We start from the raw sequence: 13,239 nt of genomic DNA, 5'->3' as shown, positions 1-13,239 counted from the left end.
GGGAGTCACACACCTGCTAAAGTGGATTCTGCTGGGAAGGAATTCCATCTGCCGAACTCCAATGACGTCACCTCTCTGCTATGGCGGGCCCCAGGCTCCTTGCCGGAGTGTCCGAAGGGAGGGGTGGGACTGGTCCGTCCCCGGTTGGCTTCAGCTCCCAGCTCGCTAATTCATGAAGGCTTGGCTAAAGACTTCTTCCTGCCAAGCTGCGTCTCTGAAGCTAGCGGGACCCAGTCACGTTTGCTGCGGGCAGACAGGCCAGCAGCCACGCGCCACAGCGCACAGACTGTGGCTGGTGGATCTGGACCTCTGCATCTCATGGGGCAATCTGTCACTTCAAAAAATCCTAGTAGCTCCCGGCCGGTCTCTCTTAAGTGGAATTTTGCTAGGAGATTCTCCGTTGGTAGAATCTAAGCATTATCTATGCGTCTTTATGACCCCATCACTGGGGGGGTATTGAAAACGCTGCCTCTTCGCCCGCCGCCATGTTGGATAGCAAAATTTCTTAACCTATCAATAACCAAGAATACTACATTGTGGCCAAGTGTAATTTATCCCTGTACTGCAATAATTATTTCTTGTTGGAAAATCTAGCAATGCATCTTAAAGCTACATTAGTAAAGAAGAAAGACATGTAAATCTTCTCAGTAAATACTACTGTAGCATTTGATAAAACCTAGTACCCCCCCCTACAACTACAAAAAAAAAAAAATTTTTTTTTAAAGACAAACCATCCGGGCTGGGGTTGTGGCTCAGTGGAAGAGCGCTCACCTAGCACACGCAAGGCCTGGGTTCTATCCTCTAAAAGGATTGTTTCCAACTACAACTAAAAAATAAGCATTTTTTAAAAAGAAAATAAAACATCCACAGGGGAAAACATTTGCCGACTTATATAATAAGTTGCTCATTTTTCCTAATGTAAGATTAGTTCCTGCAACACAATAAAATCTGAAAAGTGATCCTTTGACACCTGAGTCCTAACATCCTAACAGCCCTGGTGGTCTCAGACTGACTGGTGGGACATTTATTGAGGAATAAACATATCTTGTTTAAGTCACTGCTGTTTTAGGTTGGTTTTGGTTTTGGTTTTTTATTACTTCTGCCTCTCATCCTGCACAGAATTTATCCTGAAGGGAGGTCCTGCGAATAATAAACCCTACAGTGTGGCTTTGGCTACAGTGTGTGTGAACAGGGGTCCTGCTGACCTTGGAGTACAGTGTGATATGCTAGAATGCTGTCTGCTCTATGAGCCCTATGTCACGACTGCTCTCACCTCTGCCCCTGGGCACTAAATACCAGTGATCTCTTCTAAACCTTCTGACATCCAAAATTACCCATTAGAAGAAGCAAGTATTGTCCCCAGTGACTAGGGGAATTCAGTAAAGCATACATATCGCAGGCTGGAAAGTTGGTGTTCCTTGGTTGGCAATGACAAGACATGAATTCTAACCTCAAATACCTTGGAAAGTAAATTAACTCCACTTTAACAACTGTAAAGATTTAGAATGGTGACCTGTGCCCTCAGGCTGAAGATGGCTAATCTACAAACAGGTAGAGGGCCTTAACAGCTATTGTGAGGCGTCTGGAAGGAGGGAGCAGACATCTGAGCCCAATTCAATTCCTTACAACATCAAATTTTACAAGGGTTGCCATGTACTAATTACTAATTCAGAAATGTTACCAAATCCACTGAACCTGTCAGGATTGTTGGTTCTCACTTGTAACTAAGTGCAGATCCAGAATGATAATACTAACAGGACACAAGGTTGAAGGCAGGGATGAAAATACACTAAGCATATTTGCTTTAGACCCAAGTCCATCGTCTGAGAAGGTCTATTAGTTTTCTGTTGTTGTGTAGCAAATGACCACAAAATTAATGTTTTAAAATAAGTTTATCCCCAGCAGCTCAGGAGGCTGAGGCAGGAGGATCACAAGTTCAAAGCCAACCTCAGCAATGGTGAGGCACTAAAAAACCTAAAAATACAAAATAAGGCTGGGGATGTGGCTCAGTGGTTGAGTGCCCCTGAGGTCAATCTCTGGTACCCACTCCCCCCCCCCAAAAAAAAAAAAGAAAAACAAAATATAAGTTTATCTCAATTTCCAAGGGTCCATTCACATTGTTAGCTGGGTCCTCTGTTCCAGGCCTCACCAAGCTAAATTCAAGATGATATCAGGGGCTGCTATCTCATCTGAGAATTGGATTCTTCTAAGGTCAAGTGATTGTTGGCAAAATTCAATTCCTTTGGAATTTAATTCAGGAATGGAATCACTAATTTATTACCCAATAACCACAGTATGTTTGAGGAAAAGTTTTTAACGATTACATTGAAATAGAACGTGTAAACCAGAACTATTCTGGGAAAATTGCTACATTGGGGTCACCATGGTCAACTACAGTAAGCTTTGAAAGCTGTGCAGCCCCAATTGTAGCCAGGAAGGATAATAGACATTGGAGAAAATTCCCCAGGAAATTACAAGGAGTTCTTCATGGAGAGCAGAAACACAGGACTTTTCCATGGGTTAACCAAGGAACTTAACTGCCAGAGTAGAAACCTTGAAATTCATTTTTACTGTAATTGACATATAGTAACTATATACTTATGAGGTATTATGTGACATTTCAGTACATGTATACAATGTGTTGTGCTCAGATCAGAGTAATTAGCATACCTGTCACCTCAACCATTAATCATTTCTTTATGCTGGGAACATTCAAAATCCTCTCTACTAGCTATTTAGAAATGCCCAATTAATTGTTGTCAACCACAGTTATCCTGCTGTGTGACAGGATGTTAGAAGTTATTTCTCCTGTCCAACTGCACCCATGCAGAGTGGTATTTAATAAGCTATGATACTGTGTCACTTTCATTGTGTTCCATTTATTAATTGTAATCATTCCATTTCTACACCTTCATTATATATTGAGTGTGTGGGGGCAGATAACATTTCGCTGGCGATTCGTTTGTTCGTGGTAAAGAGAATTGCGTATTCACCCAGGTATCTGGGACCGAGAGCTGACTGAAGGAAAAGAAGGGTCTTTGGTGGTGTATCCTTTGGAAAGGAGTAAATACACTATTCTTGGTGTATTAAGAAGGGTGCATTCAGATAGGTCAAAGGGATAAGCCATGACAGAAACTTGTAGTTGCTTCTTGAATCTCTATTGTTAGCTGCTCATCAGCCTTCTCAGAATATTAGTGACATTTTCCATCTTCCTTAGATCTAGGCTCAGTTCTGGCTGTTGGGAAAAGTGAATGTATTGAAGGGAGCCTTCAGGGTCTTTCCTCGGGGTCAGAACTCCTGCATTCCCTTCTCCTTTCCTTCTTTCTCTACCCTATTCTGGAAATGGATGCCCCACCTTGAGCCATTACATCCAGGCACAAATGGTGTTTCAACCCAATGCTTCACACATTGGAGCCCATGCCAGCAGGAACCATCTATCTGGATTTTTACCAGAGAGGGAATTAAGCTTCTATTTTGTTTAAGTCACTGCTATTTTATTTCTTGTCACTTGCAGCTTAAACTAATCTTAAAAGAAAGAGCCTTACTCTTCCCCTCAACCCATCTCATCAGATATATAAAAAGAAAAAAATCCAAATGGGATTTAAGGTCTAGCCAAATAGAATGATGGACATTTTGGTAGTAATATTCTGGAGTTAAAGAATAACTTAAAAAAACATACAAAACAAAAAAATCACAAAGGAAAAGATTGACATGTTTCTCCTCCCAAAACATTTAAACATTTCTGACTTCAGAATGTATTCAGTATTCTATAGAAAAATATTCACAAAAGAACCTGTTAACAATGGTTACATATGGTCCCTTCATCAGCCTTTTACCTATTAATTTTGTGTTTGGCATCTTTTGTGGTCAGAGATGTTATCACTACATGACTGACTAAGCATTTCAAAGTATCTGCTTGAAAGGAAAAATGGAGGCTGGGGTTTTGGCTCAGTGGTGGAAAGGTTTGATTCTCAGTGAATATAAATAAATAAAATAAAGGTCCATAAACAACCATAAATGTATATTTTAAAAAGAAAAAAAACCAGTTTGAGATTCTGAGCATACATTTGAGTGGGATGAGATCATTTTTCTGAAATTTTCACCAGAATGGATGTGGTTGTGGTTCCTGAGAGACGCCAACAGATGGCACTGTTCTCACTTCAGGCTAATCAGTTTGTGGAGATGTTGGGAGCTGGCGTTGGGGAGAGGCTAGGACAACTGTATCTCACCCTCTAGAATACCTAGGTTTGTCAAACTTGGCTGATACTCAGCAGAGGGATGTTGGGAAGGAAACTACATGGTTAGCATCCAAGAAAAGAATGCTGAGAATGTGCAAACATTTAGCCATAAGTTCAGTTATTGCTAACAAACATTTGTAGAACGTTTGAATACACATTCAAGGCAAGAGTAGTAACTCAACTGTTTTTGGTCAGCAGCTTATTTGGAGATCTGAAGAAAGTTATGATTTCTCTTCCCAGAATAATGCTTTCATATCTACACATTGCACACAAACTTTCTCTCTCTTTCACCACCCACCCACATACTTCTTTATACAATTTAAGTGGGTTCATGGCCCCACAATCCAGTGTTTCCTGACCTGAATACTCTCTAGAGATTTTATAGGAAATAAAAACTCACAGACCTCCACTATTAAATTATTTTCAGCATAATTCATTTACTTAACAAACTCTTCTTGAATTCCTCCTGGTTCTAGACAACTTAGGAATCCAGCAATGAATGAGATAGTAAGACCCTTACCCACTAGTGGCACTAAACAAGTTAACAAAAACAAGAAGTCAGGCAGTGAAAAGTATATAATAAGAAAATAAAACAGGGCTGGGGCTGGGGCTCAGTGGTAGAGCACTTTCCTGGCATGTGTGAGGCCCTGGGTTTGATCCTCAGCACCACATAAAAATAAATAAATAAAATAAAGGTATTGTGTCTACAACTAAAAAGAAAACAAGGGAAAGTCCTCAGTAAATCGATGGCATGTAAACTCAGAGGAAGGAGTGGGGGGAAAAATGCAGTGAAGAGTATTTCTACAAGGGAACAGCCTCCATGAAGTCCCCAAGGTAGCAACTGGGGGAGTGAGTGAGTTTCATGAGAGCTGCTGACATTATTCTCACTTCCTCCCTGGATCCTCTTATTAACCACTTCTAATTGATAAAAAAGAAAGAGGGGGCGGAGGGAGAGAGAAAGGAAGAGAGGGAGGGAGGGAAGGAAGGAAAGGGAAGAAAAAAAGTAGAACTTTTTCTTTATTTCTATAACCTAGTTTAAACCTTAAAGACATCCATTGTATAAAAAGGCACATTCTGCAGTGTTAAATGTCCAGAAGGGCAACATTGCCTTCAGATTTTTGGTCTCAAAAAGATGGCCCATGAAAATTAAATTCCTCCTTTAAGAACTTTTTTTTTTTTTTGTACTTATGGGCATTGTTTGTTTTCACCAACTTGTATAAATTCATGAGAAAAAAAAAAAGCCCATTATGTCCCTTCCCTTACTAAATGTTCAGCAAATTTCAAGTTAGAAGCCCTCTGGGTAGAACTACTCAGTCATAACATACCTACCAATTAGCACAACCTACTTATTCTCTTATAAAGCCCTATTTATCTGCAGCATAACATAAGGCTATTTTTGCACCCTAAACATATACCTAACAGTGTCCAGTTTATATTTAGTGCTCTTTATTTATTTATTTATTTTTTTTTTTTTTTTTTTTTTTTTTTTTTTAGAGAGAGAGAGAGGAGAGAGAGAACTTTAATATTTTTTTCATTTTTTAGTTATCGGCGGACACAACATCCTTGTATGTGGTGCTAAGGATCGAACCCGGGCCGCACGCTTGCTAGGCGAGCGCGCCACCGCTGAGCCACATCCCCAGCCCTATTTAGTGCTCTTTAAAATCAACTTGTTCCACCCCCTCAGGACACCTATGAAAATAAATAAATAAATAAATAAATAAATAAATAAATAAATAAAAAACAGGCTGACACACAAGCCACTCAGTAAGTTAATCCATTTACTTTATAGGCTCATGTGAAAGAAATGTAAAGATTTTCTTAGAAGGTGATGAAGATATGAAGAGTGTGACTATATCTTGATTATTATTTCCTGTCTTCCTTCTTTCCCATCCTCCTACTCCCCACCTGTCCTTGGTTGTAAGCTCCCTTAGGGCAGGGAATCTTTCTTTTGTTCACCCATGTGGAACTCATCTAGAACACCAAATCCCTGGTGAGTGAATGAACTAAGTGGAACAGAAGGTAGCATACTTGTAGAGCAAGTAGCCTATAAAGTATTGTTTGAAATGTGTGTTCATTCACTTTCCGTTGCTATAACAAAATATGTGAGGTTGGACATCTTACAAATGAAAGAGGCATTGGCTTTGGCAAGGGCCACATGACAAAGAGTATCGTGCCAGAAAGGCTTGCAGGAACAATCACATGGCAAGGTAGGAAGCTAGAGAGGAGCCAATCTTGTTCTTTTATAACTACTTCCTCTCAAGAATGCACTTAGGATCTCATGAGAGCTACCTTAATCCCTTCCAAGGGCAGCACCTCCAGATAGTTAAATATTCCTACTAGATCCCACATCTTCAAAAGGTCCCCCACCACCTCTCATCAATGCAGTACAGGATACTGAGCTTCCACCATGTGAAGATCATTTCATCCATAAAACAAGAATACTTTCTAATATACGTTATTTATTCCTAGAAATAATTTCACAAAACTATTCATACCATGATGCTCACTTTCACTCCCATTTACCCCTCCACTGAATTCCTCATTACATTGTACTTCATATCCCTGTACCTTGTATGCCCGTTCTTTAAGTCCAAATTCTACCCAGACCTTAAGGCCTGACCCAAAAGCTATCCCGTCCAAAAAAAAAAAAAAAAAAAAAAACTTCTGAAATCAGCTTCTCACCTCTTTCAAGTCAATAAAATACTTAATTTTTACTTGTCTTAAAAGATTCAACCAATTTGTAAATCTTATCATTATTTGGAGGGCATTTTAATGGACTGTTGCTCCATTTACTGTCACACCTGAAACAACAGTGAGATGGACAGAATACAAGGAACACCAATTTTCTTTTTTTTAATATTTATTTTTTAGTTTTCGGCGGACACAACATCTTTGTTGGTATGTGGTGCTGAGGATCGAACCCGGGCCGCACGCATGCCAGGCGAGCGCGCTACCGCTTGAGCCACATCCCCAGCCCCAGGAACACCAATTTTCAAGACCCTGGACATAAGATAGTAAAACACAGTGATCCCTAAGAGTTGAGAAACAAGTGAGCACTCCTGAGAGAGTTTCCAGGCCCCACTGTGTTGAGGACAGATTGAGGCACAGACCAAGAAGAACCCTGAATGGAGGAGACCATGCTGAGAGTGGGGAGACCAAGGCAGCTAGAGTTCAGAGGAAAGACGTTGTGGTCATTTGTTATGGTCTTGTAATGCCAGATTCGTGGGACCCCAATAGATCTCCAGGAGCCAAATCTGATGCAATCACACAAGAGTCTTTATTGCAAGCTCCAGCCTGGGCTCACAACTCTTCCTGACATAGCAGTCCCAGGGAGTGAGTTCTGGTCATTTGTTCAGTGAGATTTTATAGGTTTTGGGGGGATACTCTATGCGTCACAACATCACACAGCAAATCATTTCACATTGCAGGAAAGTCAAACAACAACTCTTAACATTGATAAGCACATTCACTGGTGGGAACAAGTTGGGTAGGGGTGATTGGTTAGTACAAGAGGGGGATTCCTTTGAACTGACTGGTTTAAGCCCTGAGGGGTGTACATGCTAAACTACAAGGTTTCCCAACATGTTATCAACCACCATAAACTACTGGGGGGTCATCTGTCATCCCCGATATTTTCTCTGTCTCATGCTGATTGGTGGTTGCTAGGGGGTGCTATGGTTCCTCACCTAGCCTAACTGAGTAGGGACACCTGGCTCCGCGGATCTTTCCTGTTATTTGCAGACAAACAACTCAGCAGGATGGGTATGTGCCTAGGAGTGCTCTGTGGGTTTTTCCAAGGACAAGGGCCACGCCCCCTTCCTTGGACAGGCTTTGAGGTAGAAGCTTTTTTCAAAAATGGAGTCACATCAGTTTTTCAGTCTTAGAAAAAACTAACATAGGCAGGATGCAGTTGACCAGGAAAACTTGATTCTCTGAAGGGTTATGCCTCAGAGCAAATTTTCATTGACTCTTTCTTAGCCAATGGAAAGAGGAAGACTTTGAGAGTAAAATGTAAAATTGCCACAGAGGGTGACGTGTCATTTTGGTAATACAGAGTTAAGTGTTCCTGCAGGGTAGAATGATTTAAGTTCATAAATTTTGGATTTTCCCTCAAAAGATCGATAGAGATGAATGCTTGGTCTCCATCCAAAGTCATTTTAGATTTAGCAGCTGTAGGAAGCAATGGTGTCATATGATTTATGGGAGTCTGGCAATCATGAAATGACAGTAAGTTCTCCATCTTGCTCATCTTTAAAGTGGGTGCAGGCAGTCTAGCGGCACATAGATAATCCACAGGGTGCAGGGTGGCAATGCTAAAACTTGTGTTTATGTTTAACTCATGCATTAAATGCCTACATACTGTTCATTGTGTACATAGTATATTAGTATTGTGGATCAAATGTATAACTAAACAGATTTACATACTTTGGGAGTAAGATTGAATTTTTTTTTTTTATATTGCTGGCCAAAGTTTGGAGACCATACTTATAAGTATTTACTTACTAACTTAGTAATTTACTTACTAAATTCCATGTTGCTTCTACAATATCATGATCGAAACCCTACCAATGCATGGTTAATATCTGAATTTGGAATTTCATTTGCTTACCTCAGTGTTCTCCACTTATAATTTCTTGGAATGCAGGTGTTTTGTGGACAAAATTAAAATGGCAATCTTAATTTGTGAGAAAGAGAATTATTTTGTCAAAGTTGCTTCTTTCCCATGCTTTTCTGTGAAACCTTTGCTCGATGCTATTACACTCACACAGGATGTAATGATGTCTCAGTCAACCATGTACCATGTGTGTGATGCTGTCCCCAAAGGTTATATCACCTAATGATATAGGCATCTTAGTTTGTGTAAGTGCATTCTATGATGTTTGTATAACAACAAAATCACCTAACAATGTAGTTCTCAGAACATATCCTGTCATTAAGTGCCATGTGACATGTATTTGCTTTCTGGAGTCTTAGTAGACCAATAAAACAGATGAATAAGTAGTAAATTAGAAATGAAAGAAATAGCAAAGCATAGATTTTTTTTGGGGGGGTGGGGTGCGGAGGTTATCTGCTTTTTTATGGATACATGTTCTTGGTTGTGATTTTAAAATTTGCAGATGTAGAATATATACTCAGATTTATTCTGACCTTGTATGATGGAATTGAATTTGTCAGTATATTAAGGTTTGCTATGAGTCCCTTGACTCCCCAAATATGCTGATGCCCAGAAAAACTTGAGAAGGATTATTTGGTTTTGTGGCTCTGATATCTGTTATCTGTTAATAGTACTTAGAAGAATAACTCTGTGGGCTGGTATAAATTATTTATGCAAAAATAATTGTGAGAGCAGATTTTGAAAGTAGACAAGGAAGGAAGAAAAGTCCTGCAGCAGCTGAAGAGTACAGAAAGCCCAGTAGGAGGTAAAGAAAATAAGCTTCCTTCAAGTTTTGCCTGGGGTAGGCCCTGTATCTTAGAGACTTAAGACTTAAAGTAAAACTCAAAGGTCATTTAGCCCAACTGTGACAGGTGATTAAGGGAAGAGAATTTCAGTTTAAAAAATGGGAAAGTTCCAGCAAACCAGGATGAAATGGTCATTCAACTCCATACCTTCTCCAAGAATCCCTTCTGATATGATGGTCCTAATTTACAGATGAGGCTGGGTGGTCAGCCAAATCTTTATTAGAATATTCTTAGTGATAGAAAACTAGCTAATGGTTCTGTTGGATACTTCTACCTCAAACTGAGATATGTCACCCTGTCATTCACATGCATTAGTTCTTTCTTACATGAAAATCACACAGGGCTTCTATGTCGTAAGTCTAGAAAATCAACTCGTTGAGAGATCCAAAAAAATCAAACAACAACCATACTCATTTTCCCTTCCAACTCGACATATATCTATTTCAATTTAATTCAGCACACAAAATCTGTGCTGAATCCACAAGGGGACCTAATAAATGAACAATGAACAAAACTATGAAGAATACTTAATAAATGTGTCTAAATATGATAGCCCAAAATAAATGACTTTCTTTCAAAATAAAAGTGTAATATGCAATGCATACAAGATACAGAAGTGTGGTAATTAAATCTAGACTATAGGAAATTATTTGCTATAGTTTTTCCTATTAGTCATGCTTGACAAGTTAATTCAAATTGGCCTGGTTTTATAGACATCTTCAGCACAAAGGATGAACAATACACTTGCTCAAAGAGACAAAATTGTACTATAAATAGTATTAAAAAGATAATTTTGAGGGGGAGGAAAAAAACTCAAGGGAAGCCACAGCTTCAATCATAATCATATTCACTAACTTTTATAATTAACAAGGAGATAGAACCAATTATATTTAAATGTGCACAAGATGCTAAATTTAGCCAATGACATTGAAATGCAGAATAAATAAAAATCTGAAATAAATTTCCCAATGTAAGCTAAAGAGGTTAGATTTAATATTAGATATACAGCTAAATGATGATGGAGTAGGAAATGCATTATTTAATATTAGCCTGAAATTCACTTTGAGATAAAAATACTTTGGTTTTTTAATCCTTCCTTTAAAAAAAAAAAAACAGGTTTATGCCAAATATGCCAGATAATTGTGAAATTTTCACACCTCAGTCCTACATGTCAGAAATTAGAACAAAATTATAATCAGTAAAATATAAGAGAATTTATCTTGCTTAAAAGAATAAAATTAATTTTTAGAAATTTAAGAATAGCAGCCATAAAGAAAAGTAAAATTATGTCACTTGCAGGAAAATGGATAGAATTTGATAACATTAGGTTAAGGGAATAATCCAAACTCAGAAGGGCAAGGGTCTTATGTTTTCTCTCATGTTGAAAACTAGAGAGAAAAAGGGGATGAAGTGAAGATGGGAGGTGATCTCATAAAAATTGAAGGGAGATAGAGAAAAGGGAAAATACTGGGGAATTATAGTGGCCAAATTATAGTGTTATATTGTGTGCATATACAAATATGTAACAACAAATCCCACCAGAATGTACACTATACTTGACCAATAAAAATATGGAAAAAAAGAAATTTGAGAATAAATGCTCTACACTAATCTGTAGAATATATAAAAAACTCAAAATCCTAACACCAGAAAAACAAAACAACACACACACAAAAACAAATAACCCAATCAATAAATGGGCCAAGGAACTGAGTAGACACTTCTCAGAAGATATACAATCAATCAACAAATATATGAAAAAATGTTCGACATCTCTAACAATTAGAGAAATGCAAATCAAAACTACTCTAAGATTTCATCTCACTCCAGTCAGAATGGCAGCTATTAAGAATACAAACAACAGTAAGTGTTGACGAGGATGTGGGGAAATATGCACACTCATACATTGCTGGTGCGTTTACAAATTGGTGCAGCCAATATGGAAAGCACTATGGAGAATCCTTGGAAAACTGAGACTGGAACAGTGGTTTGACCCAGCTATGCCACTCCTCCTAGGTGTATACTCAAAAGACTTAAAAACATCCTACTACAGGGACACAGCCATATCAGTGTTTATAGCAGCACAATTCACAATAGCTAAACTGTGGAACCATCCTAGATGCCCCTCAGTAGACGAATGGATAAAGAAAATGTGGTGTATGAACACAATGGAATATTATTCAGCATTAAAAGAGAATAAAATCATGGCATTTGCAGGTAAATGGATGGAACTGGAGAATATAATGCTAAGTGAAATTAGCTAATCCCCCCCAAAATAAATCCTGAATGATTTCTCTGATTTAAGGATGCCAATCCATAACATGCTGCAGGGTGAAGATTAAATAAACTCCAGATAAAGCAAAGGGGGAAAGGGGAGGGAGGGGAAGGAAGGGGGCATAGGGATAGGAAAGATGGTAGAATGCAATGGTCATCATTATCCTAAGTACAAGTATGAAGACACGAATGGTGTAACTCTACTTTGTGTACAGAGATATGAAAAATTGTGCTCTATATGTGTAATATGAATGTAATACGTTCTGTGGTCATATATAACAAATTAAAATTAAAAATCAAAAAGATAAAAAAAGAATAAATGCTCTATGTCAAAAAAATGAGCTTCACTCATGTCACAGCTATCAGATTTTTCTTATTTCTACTGATAATTCTGTAACACAGTCTAACTGGATTTCTTATTGTTTTAATGTAAAAGATTGTTTAATTATGTATCCAAATCTGTTCCATGATGCCAGGTGTGGTGGTGCACACCTGTTATTCCAGCAGCTCGGGAGGCTGAAGCAGGACAATCAATCACAAGTTCAAGGCCAGCCTCAGCCACCTAGTGAGAACCTTTACTCAAAGTGAAAAATAATAAGGGCTGGGGGTAAGTTAAATCCCCAGTATGGCAGCAAACAAACAAAACAAAATGAAACTTCTGTCTTGTGCTTTGGAGGTTTGTGTGCATGAACCTGAAATGTGAAGCCAAAATCGCAAAATAACATAGTATGCATGTGGGAGGGGAATAGACAGCCTGTTATTTTTGTACTTGAATTATTTTATATGATGATTATCACTAGGGCTGAATGTTTTTGAAATCATGTCATTTTAGCAATGAGATATCTAGATGTGACTCTGTTTTCTGAAGTCCTAGTCCAGTTATGGACTAAAATCAAACAGTTTTAAAATAAAATAATAAGACTGTTCGTTTTAAGATGGTGGAATAGAGAAGGTCTCTTTCCTGGCTGCTCCACGGTGTGAAACCAAGAAAGCAGACAGGCAGCTTCTCAGCAAGGTGGGTGAACTAAAAACAAAAGGGTGGGGGACTTTTCTGAAATTTAATACTGGGTACTCAAAGAAGATTGCAGACTTATAAGGTTGGATATAATAAAATAAGGAAGAAATGCCCAGCACCACAGCCACGGCTGCAGCCAGAGGCACCAGCCAGAGCAGTCCCTACAGGAGCACAGTGGAGAGATAAGGGAATTAAGAAAATTTGCATTTTTTAGGAGAACTGAGGCGTGTCTGGGTATGGAGAGTTTAAAGA

This window comes from Spermophilus citellus (genome assembly GCF_964194105.1).
Source record: "Spermophilus citellus genome assembly, chromosome: 3".
Taxonomy (NCBI): domain Eukaryota; kingdom Metazoa; phylum Chordata; class Mammalia; order Rodentia; family Sciuridae; genus Spermophilus; species Spermophilus citellus.
Note: the sequence above shows the minus strand (reverse complement) of the source record.